Here is a 13,772-nt window from a genome sequence, read left to right on the forward strand (position 1 = left end):
GATGAATAGAACCACAATTTTTGTTCTTGCTGCAGAGTGATGTTCTGGTTCAGGAGTCTTCAAACTTGGCCCTTTTCTGACTTGTGGACTTCAACTCCCAGAATTCCTCAGCCAGGCACGCTGGCTGAGGAATTCTGGGAGTTGAAGTCTACAAGTCATAAAAAGGCCAATTTTGAAGACCCCTGTTCTAGTTTCTATTCAGAGAAACTGCACCTGGATTGCTCCCTCCCTTGTATGCTGGGACCAAACGCCTTTTGCATCCCGCTGTAGCCTATGCAGCAGCTGTACCACCATATTTCCATGTGGCAGGAGTGGCTCACACAGAGTGAATCTGCTAAGCTCAAGGATTACACAACCATCTCACGGCTCCTGGCTGTAGACACACTCATTACTTACATCATGGAAATGGACAAACTCAATGCATTAGCAACAGGAAGAAGGAGCAGCTGATGAAAGGCAAGCCAACTGCATCAATTGGGTCTAAACAAGAAGCTGTTAGCAGGAATGACAGAAAGTAGCTCATTATATTAAAAAGAAAAGACAAGAAATTTCATAGCTTTCCTACTATGATTTCCTCCAGATATGTATCCCAAGGATGTTTTTTCATGAGGCAACTGGACTTTCTTATTTTTTTTGAAGACGTTTCGCTTCTCATCCAAGAAGCTTGTTCAGCTCTGAGTAGATGGTGGGGGAAATGCAAATGACCAGCTGTCTGCAAGAAGTATAAATCCTTCCATTCCCCACCATCCAATCAGAGCTGAAGAAGCTTCTTGGATGAGATGCGAAATGTCTTCAAAGAAAAAACAAGGAAGTCCAGTTGCCTCGTGAAAAAGCATCTTTGAGGTAACTATGACCTAGATGACTGAGAATATCCATAGACTTCCAGATATGTAGGAATTCAATTTCCGCTACCCCTACTCCAATTACCCCTGTGAAAAACTGGAGGAAGGACCAAACTATAGGCAGCCCTTGACTTATAACAGTTCATTTAATGACCATTCAAAGTTACAATGACCTTTTTTCACACTTACGATAGTTCCAGCATCCCCACGATCATGTGATCAAAATTCAGATGCTGAACTGACCCATGACAGTTGCAGCGTCTCGGGGCCATGTGATCACTTTTTGTGAACCTCTGAGGAGCAAAGTCAATGGGGAAGCCAAGTTCACTTAACATGTTACTAACTTAACTGCAGTGATTCACTTAGCGGCTGTGGCAAAAAGGTCGTAAAATGGGGCAAAATTCACTTTAAAAATGTTTTGCTTACCAACAGAGATTTTGGCCTCAATTGTCATCATAACTCAAGGACTACCTATAAGAGCTGTGATCTTAGCACATTTAAACAGCTCACGTTTCTCCCCTTTCCCTGCAACTCTCCTCCCATCCTTCTGTCACCACACCCCCATTCTCCTGATCACTTCCTCTTTCTGCCTTTGGTTCCCCTCCTTTTATTTATTTATCAAATTTATATGCCCCCCCCATCCCACTCAGCAGAGCAACTCTTTTTCAGCTTTTATCTCTATTACTCCCTATGAATCATCTACATCAGACATGTCAAACCCGCGATGTCACGTGATGTTGCACGACGTATCGGAGCTTTTTCTCCATTGCCAGCAATGGGGGGGGCACTGTTTCCTGGTGACACGTCTGGCCCACGGGCCGGCAGTTTGACACCCCTGATCTACATCAACCGAAAATACTGGAGTCAGTATTTGAAAAATGAACAAATGTTATATTACATCAGGCTGTAGGAACTGGAGCCAATTTTGTCTTTCAAGGTTTGCCTGTGGTGTCTTATAATTTTGACATCACAACAGTTTACCAGTGGTACTTTGATCTAAGCCAGGGGTCTTCAAGCCTGGCCCTTTTATGACTTGTGGACTTCAACTCCCAGAATTCCTCAGCTAGCCAGGATTGGCTGAGAAATTCTGGGAGTTGAAGTCCACAAGTCATAAAAGGGCCAAGTTTGAAGACCTCTGATCTAAGCTCTGAGTCTGCCCTCAATGTTCTATGACAGAGAAAAACAACAATTGTTGTCAAGAGTGTCACAATTGACGCCATCAAACTCTGAGAGAGACAGTAACCCTGTCAGGTTTGGATCCTCTACTAGGCCAAATCACGGTGTATGTGTATGTACTAAAAGAGCTCAAAGGCCATCCTGGGAAAGATACAGAAAAACAGAATCCTGATTTTGCTGGAGCTTGTTGCCTTATTAAGTGAAGAGGACCACTTGGAGACAACTGCTCCACCAAACTCCATCTACTATAGCGGATGGCTACCATGTCACCTGTGCCCTGTTGGGTGAGGGCACATTATAGAAACCACAGTGAATCATCAGACACAAATAAATGCTTCTTTTGCTGGACTAAAAAACATGTAGAATTTACTTGTGTAAAAGTGGAATTTTGCTGGTTTCTATCAGCAAAGACCACTTAGCAGATCATAAGACTAGTTTGTATTTCCTAAGAGAGCCAAAATGCATCCATTAACAATTTCTATCGAAACAGGAGGACCTAAACTAATCAATGAAGCAGCAGATCAGCTCAGAGGACTCCAATTAATGTCCCTAAAAAAGATCTTAGGCATTTAAAGCAAAGATTTTAAGTGTGCTTGATCATTTCTGTTGTGGTCAGCCTCTTTGAAATCATAATTTCTCCTCTGGTTGCCTCCTCCCAAGGCACATTGGTCATTTTTCTCCATAGCAACCACTATCATAGAAAGCTGAGTGGGGGAGTAAGTTCAGGGATACCAATTTAGGTCATTCTGCTTTTGAGAAAATTTAAAAGGAGAAGCAGAGGTAGATTTGTGCAGCTTGTGTTGAGAATTTATCAAGCCAAGCCATTCTGCAGAAGAAGCTTCATGTCTCCCTTTGGGTTGCATGTAAGTGGCCTAATGATCTTCCCTTTCAAGATCAGCATACAATAGGTCCATGTTTCTCAATCTTGGCCACTTTTAAGATGAGTGGACTTCAACAGCCAGAGTTCCCCCAGCCAAGATGTTGGCTAGGGAATTCTGGGAGTTGAAGTCCACATGTCTTCTAGTGATCAAAGTTGAGGAACACTGCCGTAGGTGCTATGGAAAGGTGAACTATCTTCCCATTTCAGTTCCGGTCAGTAGTTATTACTTTGCACATGAATTAGAGGCTCACAACTTGTAGCCCTGAGACCACTTGCTCCTCCAAAGCCTTAGGTTTGAGCAAGTGCTAACTTACAAATCCACGCAGAGTGTTCACTGGAGAGCATTGCCACGAGCTCACATTTATTGCCTTTCGTTTTTGAATCAGCCCTGCTTTCTTCACTGCTCTGGCCCTTATTTTTTTGGCACATAGCTCCTGAACAGCTAAATGATCTTTGGCTCCAAAAAGACGGAGTGTACTTAGTAGATGAAAATAAAATAAGTAGATGGAATGGGAAGGCACAAAGTAAGGGAAATGAGGTGTGGAAGTCAGAGAAAACAATGTGCAAATGGTATGCAGCCACCATTAATTAGAAGAGGACGTAGAGGACAAAAGGAAGTCAAGAATGCGAAAAGGCAGGGAACCATTATTCACAGAGAAAGGGTGCAGCATCTTAGAAGCCTCTGGGTCAGTGCTGGGATTCAGCCAGTTCGCACTACTTCGGCAGAACCGATGGCTAATTTTTTGTTGCCCAGGCCCAGAATGGACTTCTGGAAGTGGCATCCACACAGAGAACCAGTTGTTCACTTATTTGAATCCCATCACTGCTCTGGGTGCCTGCATAAGAACTACAAGTAGTCCTTGACTTATAACAGTTCATTTACTGACCGTTCAAAGTTACAATGGCATTGAACAAAGTGACTTATGACCATTTTTCCCAGTTACAATCTTTGCAGCATCTTCTCAAAATTCAGACACTTGGCAACTGGTTCATATTTATGACGGTTGCTGTTGGGGGTCATGGAATCATCTTTTGCGACCTTCTGACAAGCAAAGTCCATGGAGAAGCCAGATTCACTTAACAACCAGGTTACTAACTTAACAACTTCAGTGATTCATTTAACAACCGTGGCAAGAAATGTCGTAAAATGTCTCACTTAACAACGGAAATTTTGAGCTCAATCATGGGTGAAAGTCAAGGATTACATGTACAGTTAGCTAGGAGAGCAAAAATTGGTCACTTCCCACCTTGGTCAATTACCATTTGGATTATTGCAATATGCATTATATGAGGCTATCCTTGAAGACTATCTGGAAGTTACAACTGGTTCAGAATACAGTGGCACACACAGAGTTGGGTGTTCCTAAGTTTGCCAATATCACTCTTGTTATATGAGCTGCACTGCCTTCCAGTTTTCTTCCAAGTGTAATTCAATATGCTGATTATTATTTTGGAACCTTACATGGCACAGGACCAGGTTATCTGTGGGTCATTTGCCCATTTCACCAGAGCAGATAGGATGGGCATACTCCAGGCCACTTCCCTTAAATTTTGCCATCTTGTGTCTCCTGGGAAGCAAGTCTTTTCCAATGCAGCCCCTGCCCTATGGACTATCCTTCCCTCTAAAATCCAACACGGTCCACCCTTCTATCTTTCTGGAGAGCTCCTTAAAACAGCAGGGCCAGCCGGGGAATTCTGGGAGTTGACGTCCACAGGTCTTAAAATTGCCTACGTTGGACACCCCTGCCTTGAAACCTGGCTTTTCACTCAGATGTTGGGATAGAGTGAAGCTGGGTATGTGTGTATGTGTGAATGTGGGCTCTGGTGCCAGAATTTTCCATTTTTGGTTTTATTGTTGTTGATTTTACACTATTTTATATTGTTTTATACCGTCTGCCTGATTGCAAGCTGCTCAGAGTTGTTTTTAAGCTGGGTGGTAATATAAAGATTTGAACAAATACATACATTGCCTTCACCCACCTGTGCTGGAAGATCCTCCAAATAATTAAGCACCATCAGAGTTTCCCCCCCCCGCCCCACTTTTGTGCCGCCCTTCACCAGCACTGCCACCAAAGTTTGCCAGCAGGACCAGATTGCACACATAAGGCGTATTTTAAAACACAAGGAACATTCTGTGCAACTGACAAATCACAGAGTAAGTTGTGCTGGGTTGGCAGTTGCTGCAAAGCAGGTTTATACCCTAAAGTAGCATGTGGCAACATTTTTGGTGAACCACCCACATCCCAATAACAAGCCTTGGTTAACACATTTTCTCTCCAACCTGGTTGCCCCCAATAATATGGTTCACTGTCAACCCACCACATGATATTAGTGCATTAACTCCCTCTCCATCATATTTATTTGTTAATTCCACCCCCTTCCTGATTGCAGAATGGGACAGATTCTTATTCTCTTTTGTTGATACCTCCAATGCAATCAGAATTTAAGTCAGGGGTCTTCAAACTTGGCAACTTTAAGACTTGTGGACTTCAACTCCTAGAATTCCTCAGCCAGCCTTAATCCACAAGTTTTAAAGTTGCAAGTTTGAAGACTCTTAATTTAAGTTGATCACATTGGCCCTCAAATCAACTGCATTCCAGAAGCTGTGACAGAAACACCAGGCTTCCTAAGTGCCTGTGCCCATTTTGCTGAAATTTCAAGCAAGATGCTTCCCAAGACTTCCTTGTAATAAAGGTTTGATTTTGTTTCCTTTAACCTAATAAAGACTGGATGAATAAAAGGCTGAATGTTTTATAGAAAGAGAGAAAGCTCATCTTCTCAGGTTGCTTCCCCCCCAAACCAGCACAAATCACTGTCCCTGCGAGATGACTTTGACAGGTGGGCACAAATGACCTTTCAAAATTCTCTACTGAGTTTATGGCAGGAAAGTGGGAGGGGCCTGTGAGAATGATTTATTGGAATTTCTCCAGGCAAAGGAGAAATTCTTCAAGAAAGACAGGATTTTCTTAGAAAGAGCAATCAGAGCACTACTGAAAAATCATAGAATGATAGGGGTGGAAGGGACCTTGGTGGCCTTCTCGTCCAATCCCGTCCAAGGCAGGAGACTTTATTCCATCCCTGGCAAATGACTGTCCAATCTTTGCTTGAAAATCTCCAATGGAGCACCCACAACAATTAATGAACTGAGTTTAGTGTGGACTCGATCACTTATTAGCCCATGATCTTAACCTATTAGTGTCCCCCAACCCCAGCCTTGCCAAAATATACCTGAAGGAGAAATGTCAGCAGATGGAACTGGCAGCAGGATCTAGACAGCAGTTGGAGGTAGGCTTTGAAAACTTTATTACAGACAGCGCTGCTGATTAAAAAATGGGCATAGTTGGATGTTGGTCACAAAAGGGGGGATATTTTGATCAATTAACAGGGACGTATAGCTCAGATGTGATTATTTAGGCTACAATTCCTTGACACCAGCCATGTTGAATAATGTTGATATCATCCACATCCCTATGAACACAATTCCTATGGACTCAAACTGTAGGTTAGTTCCTCCAGGAATTGTGAGGTGTCAGGTTGTCCATTCTTGCCCTAACCAACTGGATGTCAGGTGCAAAGAATCAGGACCATCCATAAGGTTGCAGCAGAGGTTTATTTGAACCTATATACAAGAATCTGTTGGCTACAGTTCCAAACTAAATTGGCACCAGATAAGGGTCAATGGAATTTAGGAGGGGTTTGACTTGGAGCACTTGCGGGAATGCAACAACACTAAGCTCGTGGCGCACTTAACACCACCCACCCAGCCAGCTCTGTCTGCTCTTCTCCTACCCTGGGTTTGATATTCAGTTTAACTGAATTAATTCAGGATTCAAATAGAATCCTTCTGTAAGCCACCCAGAGTCACCCTGAGTAAAATGAGAGCAAGAATTCTCTCTCTCACTAAATGTTATATTAGTTACCATGGGACCCAAACTCCATCCTCCTAGATAAGACCAAATTTTTCTTTACTATCCATCTGTAGACTAGCACATTAGGTTAAGATTGTAATTGTGGAAGGCATAAATAATTATTTTGCTTATTAAATAGATCATTTCCAGTTAATATGGAAAAAGTGGGATTTTTTTAAATAGGTCTTTGGGCATGTACAGTATCTATGCGTGCATATGCATGTGTGTCTATTTAAATCAGTTCCTTTTCCTGATTAGCTCCCACACTCTTTTGCATTAATAATCAATGCCTGAAAAATAAGGTGGAATTGATTACTGTAGCAAATTGAGTTCCGTTCTCTCAGGAATGGCATCATTGTACTTGCTCCTCAGTTCTGGCCCAGAAACAGGCACTGATAATTAATCACCACAGAGTGTGGAAGATAACCTGGAAGGAGACGTGCTGCTTTGTAGTGTATGGAGACCATTGGTCCATAAATAAATGCATCTCATGCATAAATGCAAATGAGTGAGCAGCCACTGGTGCAGAGAGAAGAACACGGCTGGAGCCTCAGGGAAACAAGCCTCAGGAGTCCTCCAACTGCTCTGCTGCTTTTCTCTTGCTCCTTCCTTGCACCAGCTTCATGCATTTTATTAACTGTTTGTCTTTAACCCTTTCAGCCCTCCCTTTCCCCCTGCCCCTTCAGTCCTCCACAGGTACAAGCATTTCTTTAGCAACAATTCAAAGTACTGAAAAAAAGTGACTTGCAACCAAATCCTCATTCTTACGACTGCTGCAGCATCCCCGGGATCATGTGATCAAATTCAGGCACTTGACAATCGGCATGTATTTATGATGGTTGCAGTATCCTGGGATTTGCCATTTGTGTCCTTCCCAGCCAGCTTCCAACAAGTAAAGTCAATAGGGAAATCTGGATTCACTTAAAAATCATGTGATTCACTTAACAACTACAACTAAAGCAAGAAAAAAAGGCATAAAATCAGGCGTAACTCACTTGACTGCCTTGCTTAGCAATTGTGGTTGCTAATTGCAGACTACCTGAATAAATAAAAGCAATGAAATAAGGGAATTCCTGCCCCCACTCTAGAAATGACCCTATGTATGTATACATTGAACACGCTGGCTGGATACCATCAAAGCTGATCCCAGCCAGAGCATTGAAAAACTCAAAGAAATAGTGCAAAAGCAGAAGATGTGGAGAGCCTATAGAATCGCCAAGTCAGATATGACTGAATGGATAACATCACCATCATCACCATCATGTATACATTGAATGAAGTCAAAGAAAACTCTTCTATGTAGTGCTAAGAAAACTTGGCTAAATAAGCAGTTTGCAGGCATTAAATGTTTCCAGTTTGTGACCCAAAGATGTTGAGAGCATCCAAATCTACACACCATATCAGGGGTCCTCAAACTCGGCCCTTTTATGACTCATGGACTTCAGCTCCCAGAATTCCTCAGCCAGGCACACTGACTGAGGAATTCTGGGAGCTGAAGTCCATGAGTCATAAAAGGGCCGAGTTTGAAGACCCCTGCACCCTGTGGTGTGAGGCTGAGGAATTCTGGGACCTGAAGTCCACAGGTCATAAAAGGGCCAAGTTTGAAGACCCCTGCTCTAACCTAAGGGCAGCAGAGAATGGATAGAAAGGCCACTGTAACAAAGGTCAGCTGAGACCTTTTCTCTTTCCACTCTGACTAAAAGCCATCAAGGAGAATTGATGGGATTCGTTAGAAAACAGGGAAGAAGTTGGCAAACATCAAATCATACTACAATCCTTAAAAGGGCAGTTGATACCATCAGAAGGAGGCTCCAAGGATTGCAAAAAGGTCCACGCAGAGCTGCATACAGTATTACTCTTAATTTCCCACCTATATTAAGTGTTGATAAGGAGGCTTGCATGAAGTCAGTTCTTATAATGGCATTAAATGTTCATTAAATTTCCTCCCTCTCCTCCCCCCAACAGCCCCCCCCCACATTTGGGCAGCTGCACCAAGATAAGATTTCAAGATCTGGATGCTAGATAAGGGGTAACTCCCATTCTGAAGGGAAATTGAAATATTCCCAAGATTTCCTTTTTCCATAAAAGTTCTGTACCAACAGTAAATATTGCTATTTCCCAGGGGTGGAAATGATTTAATTTCCAGCAAGTTTCTTCTGCCTATACCTGGGAGGATGAACTGCAGTCTCCAAAGCTTCAGACAGTAAAGAGGCTGAATTTTGACCCCAGTCATGGCTCTATCCAAAATGAAAATCCAGTTTTCTAGGTGCAGTTCAAACTCGGAATGGAACAACTCACCATGGCAAACTCACAACAGGACAAATCGCTGAGGGGCAATTGAACAATTCAATTTAATTATTCAAAATAGTTAAAAAATATTTTAATTTTTGTCACATTTCATTTTTTCCCTCCTTTGACATCCTTTCTTTAATGATTCTATTCCTCTATTTCTTCGATATTAGTGTAAGTCTTGTTGTGTGGCAAGTTGTCCCAGAGTCCTAGTCCAAACTACCCTCCTTGTTAACTGGATGGGAAATGAGATTCCAGGCAGCAAAGCACTGCTGCCATCTGGTGGCTTAAAAAGTAATCTGATCCGATTTACAGAGAGGCATTCAAGAGCAAGAAAGGGATTTACTTGCAATCATAACTTGAACAGAACAGAATAAAAGAGTTGGAAGAGCTCACCATCCAGTCAGAGCTGAAGAAGCTTCTTGGATGAGAAGCGAAACATCTTCAAAGAAAAACAAGAAAGTCCAGTTGCCTCCTGAAAAAGCCCCTTTGGAATAGCAATCCAGGCATGTTTACAAATATGGAACTTTAAGCAGGCCCAGCTATTTGGCAACTTATTTAGCTCTGACATTTAAAAAAAAAAAAGAACAATACAATGCAAAGATCCAGGGGAGGATAGGTTCTTTTTGGTTTAAATAATATATAAACTTGGCTCAATGCAGCGCTTAAGGGACTGAAGATTGTACATAATTCTAAAATATTTCTAAGGAGTCTAGTAACATCTTTTTACTACAGATTATTTTAATTTTTTTTTAAAAAATGCTTAGGTGTTTATTGCTAAATCTTAATGGGTTCTCCCAAATTGTTGCAGTAGTGCTCAGCTATTGCTTTCTACGCATCATCACCAGCAAAACAATGTCTATTGGGCAAATATTTATACTGTACAGCATAATGCAACTTATCTCTTAAGTGCCACCCTCTCTAGGGAGAAATGTATTAAATTTACATGCCCCCATCTCACTATCCAGAGCAAAATGGGTGATCCAGGATTTCCCAATAAAACTATCAGCTAAGATTAAGCAACCTGCACCATGATCCCCATAGTCCCTAAGTACTGGAGATACTGGTTAGAGCTTTTCCTACCAAGCTCCCTACAAAGAATCATCAAGAAACATCTAGTAGTGCTTTCTAGAGTTTTACACTGCTGTTGATCTATCAACTTCTGATAACATGGGAAAAGACCAGGAGTTGCAGGAACCAGTCTGGCATTTGGTTAGAAGATGCTGATTCTCAGAAATATGTTTAGTGCTATTTTCATGTATAGATGCTATTTCTAGTTTCAAGTGCTAGATTAATGTTTTATATTGGTCTGTAAGGTGCAGGTAATCACAGGAATGCTTGTTTACATCAAACAAGAGGCATAAAATTCGTTTTTCAGGAACTTCCAGTCCAAACCACAGCTTTCCTAATCAAGAACAAGTATAGGTGGCCCTTGACTTACAACAGTTGGTTTAGTGATCATTCAAAGTTACAACAGCAGTGAAAAAAGGGAATTATGACTGTTTTTCACACTTAACGACTACTGGGGCATCCCCATGGTCGTGTGATCAGAATTCAGATGCTTGGCAAGTGACTCATATTTATGAAGGTTGCAGTGTCCAGAGGTCATGTGATCCCCTTTTGCAAAGTCAATGGAGAAGCCTGATTCACTTTAACAACTGTTTTACTAACAACTGCAGTGATTCACTTAATAACTGTGTCAAGAAAGGTCATAAAATGGGGCAAACCTCACTTAACTGTCTCACTTAGCAACAGAAATTTGGGGCTCAATTGTGGTTGTAAGTCAAGGACTACCTGTATTTGATGACTTCAATCTTTATGTAGTAAAATCTGTTACTATAGGCTGTTAAAAATTTTATCCCTGGCGAATAAAATACAAGTTGCAAGATCTAACTTTTGTTGTTCATAGTACAATATGGGGATTGTCTGAAAGTGACAAATTGATCTGGAGCCTCAGGCTGCACAGACAATCTGGTCTTTCCAGCTCTACCTGAACTTGCCCGGAATTTAATCTGAAACACCTTGCATGCAGGTATTTCTCACTGGGCTTCAGCAGAGACTATGATTTCATAACATAAATGAAATACACGGGTAATCTGCCTTTTAATGGACAAAACCTCCTAGAGAAATCAGTCTGAAATAGCCCTTCTGTTTTTTTGTTTTTTGTTTAATAAATGGCTAAAAACACACACATTCCTATGGCTTCACAGAACTGATTGCATCTTATAAGATCACTCTTACAATCTACTTATCTCCTGGCAGTACAATGATGCAGCTAATCAGACATTATACTGAGGCTGTGGACATAGCAGGATTCATTTTTCTGCCTTCTTTTGTAAATTGGTCGATAGTAGTGCAAGTTTAGCTCTAGGCATTCAAATCTCAGTGACTAAATATCCTGGTGCATTCAGCATTACTTCATATAAGCCTTGTTATGAAATACACCAGTGCTTCTCAACCTTGTCCATTTTAAGATGTGTGGACTTCAACTCCCAGAATTACCCTATTCTGCTTTGCAAACAGGGTTTTTTTTCCTTAAAAAAAGACAACGCTAATATGAGAACAGTCTTGTTTTTGCTAATGCTTCTTCTTCTTCATCATCCAAGCACATCAAACACAAACTCTGTAAAGGTAACTTATCATAACATCTAAACTCAAATGTCCCAAAAAGCAGGATTTGTAAAATTTACTTCCGTCTTGCAGTCCTGTGTGGAAAGAACAAAACAAAATTCTGTATTTGGACCTCAGAAAGAATTAGGCTGTTTTTTGGGTTGCCCATTTATAGCAAGCCAGAAATCCTGGATTTTTGTTACATGGGAATAGGGTCAATACTTTAAAACATCACGATTAAAAAAAAAAAAAAAAAGAGCCTCCTGCTCAAGTAATTTCCCTAAACTCCAAATGATAAATACAACCTTTGAAAAAAATGTTCCTCCACAAAAAACAGATTGAATACTCCTGTGCGAATGCCTGCTGCAATACCTATACAGGTAGTCCTCAATTTACAACAGTTCATTTAGTGACTGTTTGAAATTACAACAACACTGAAAAAGTGACTTATATCAGTTTTTCTGACCCTGGCAGCATTTTGCCTCATGGCTCTCCTTATTACAAGTAGTCTTGACTTACAACAGTTCGCTTAGTGACTGTTTGAAGTTATATGGCACTAAAAAAAAAGAGACTTATGACTGTTTTCCACATGGCCATTGCAGTATCCCCATGGTCACGTGATCAAAATTCAGATGCTTGGCAACTGACTCATATTTATGATGATTGCAGTGCCCCTTGATCACTTTTTGCAACCTTCCGACAAGCTGGTAAGTCAATGAGGAATCCAGATTCACTTAACAAGCAGGTTACTAACTGAACTGCAGTGATTCACTCAGCAACTGTGGCAGGAAAGGTTGTAAAATAGGGTAAAACTCACTTAACCAACCATCTTGCCTAGCAGTGGAAATTTGGGGCTCAGTTGGACTCCCTGTATGCATCTAAAGCCAAGCTTCGTTTTCCTTCTAAGTTATAGTCTTCACTCATAAACAAATCCAATCAAATAAACATGCAAAAGTTTCTTTATCCAGGTGACAATCCTCGTAAGGTTATACTTTATCCTCATCTCTGGCTCCAAAAAAAGGCAGTTTCCATTTGCCTTAGAACAGCATGGCCAGACTAGTGTAGCTCCATCCTTTGACTTCATTAGAAATACTACTTGATTTCAACTACTAACAACCTGCTACAGGTAGTCCTTGACTTATGACCACAACTGAGTCCAACATTTCTGTTATGCTAGCCAGTTATTGAGCTTTGCCCCATTTTATGACCTTTCTTGCTACAGTTAAGCGAATCACTGCAGTTGTTAAGCAAATCATAGGTTATTAAGCTTCCCCCATTGACCTGGATTGTCAGAAGCCAGCTGGGAAGTTTACAAATGGTGATCACATGACCCAGGGACAGTGCAATGGTCAGAAATACATGGCCATTGCCAAGTGCCTAAATTTTGATCATGTGAACATGGGGATGCAACGGTCATTAAGTATGAAAACCAGTCATAAGTCACTTTTTTCACTGCCGCTGTAGCTTCAAATGGTCACTAAACAAATGGCTGTTAAGCCCAGGACCCCCTGTAGTTGCCGAACGTGTGCATATGCATGACAGATTAAATTGGGAGAGGGGATGCCATATAATTTGCTATAAACTCTTCTGGTTTTAATCAAAAGCTGGGTTATGCCTCTAAAAACAAACAAATGTATACTTGCTATTTGTAGGCATGGATAAAGACCTATCACACCAAGACACACTGCCCAATAACTGGTCATTATCCATTATTTACTCACAACCTGTAATTTATGGCGGTACTTTAGATCTCCTTTGCAATCCTGCAATCCTTTCTAATTACCCTAAAGTTAGTTTCAGCACTTTGAAGTACAACTGCAGCCTACGTAGTAGAGATAGTTCTCGACTTACAACCATTTGCTTAGTGACTGTTCAAAGTAACAATGGCACTGAAAAAAATGACTTAATATCAGGGGTCCCCAACCCCTGGTCCGTGAACCAGCATCGGGCCAGGGCATGCCAGAAACCGATCCACACAAAGCCCCATCTGCGGGATGCAGGCAGCACACGAAACCACGCCCCCTTCATGGAACCGGTCCCTGGTGCTCAAAAGGTCAGGGACTTCTG

This window comes from Crotalus tigris, unplaced genomic scaffold, assembly GCF_016545835.1.
Source record: "Crotalus tigris isolate CLP2741 ecotype Arizona unplaced genomic scaffold, ASM1654583v1 scf7180000017628.32516253702:7417878, whole genome shotgun sequence".
NCBI classification, from domain to species: domain Eukaryota; kingdom Metazoa; phylum Chordata; class Lepidosauria; order Squamata; family Viperidae; genus Crotalus; species Crotalus tigris.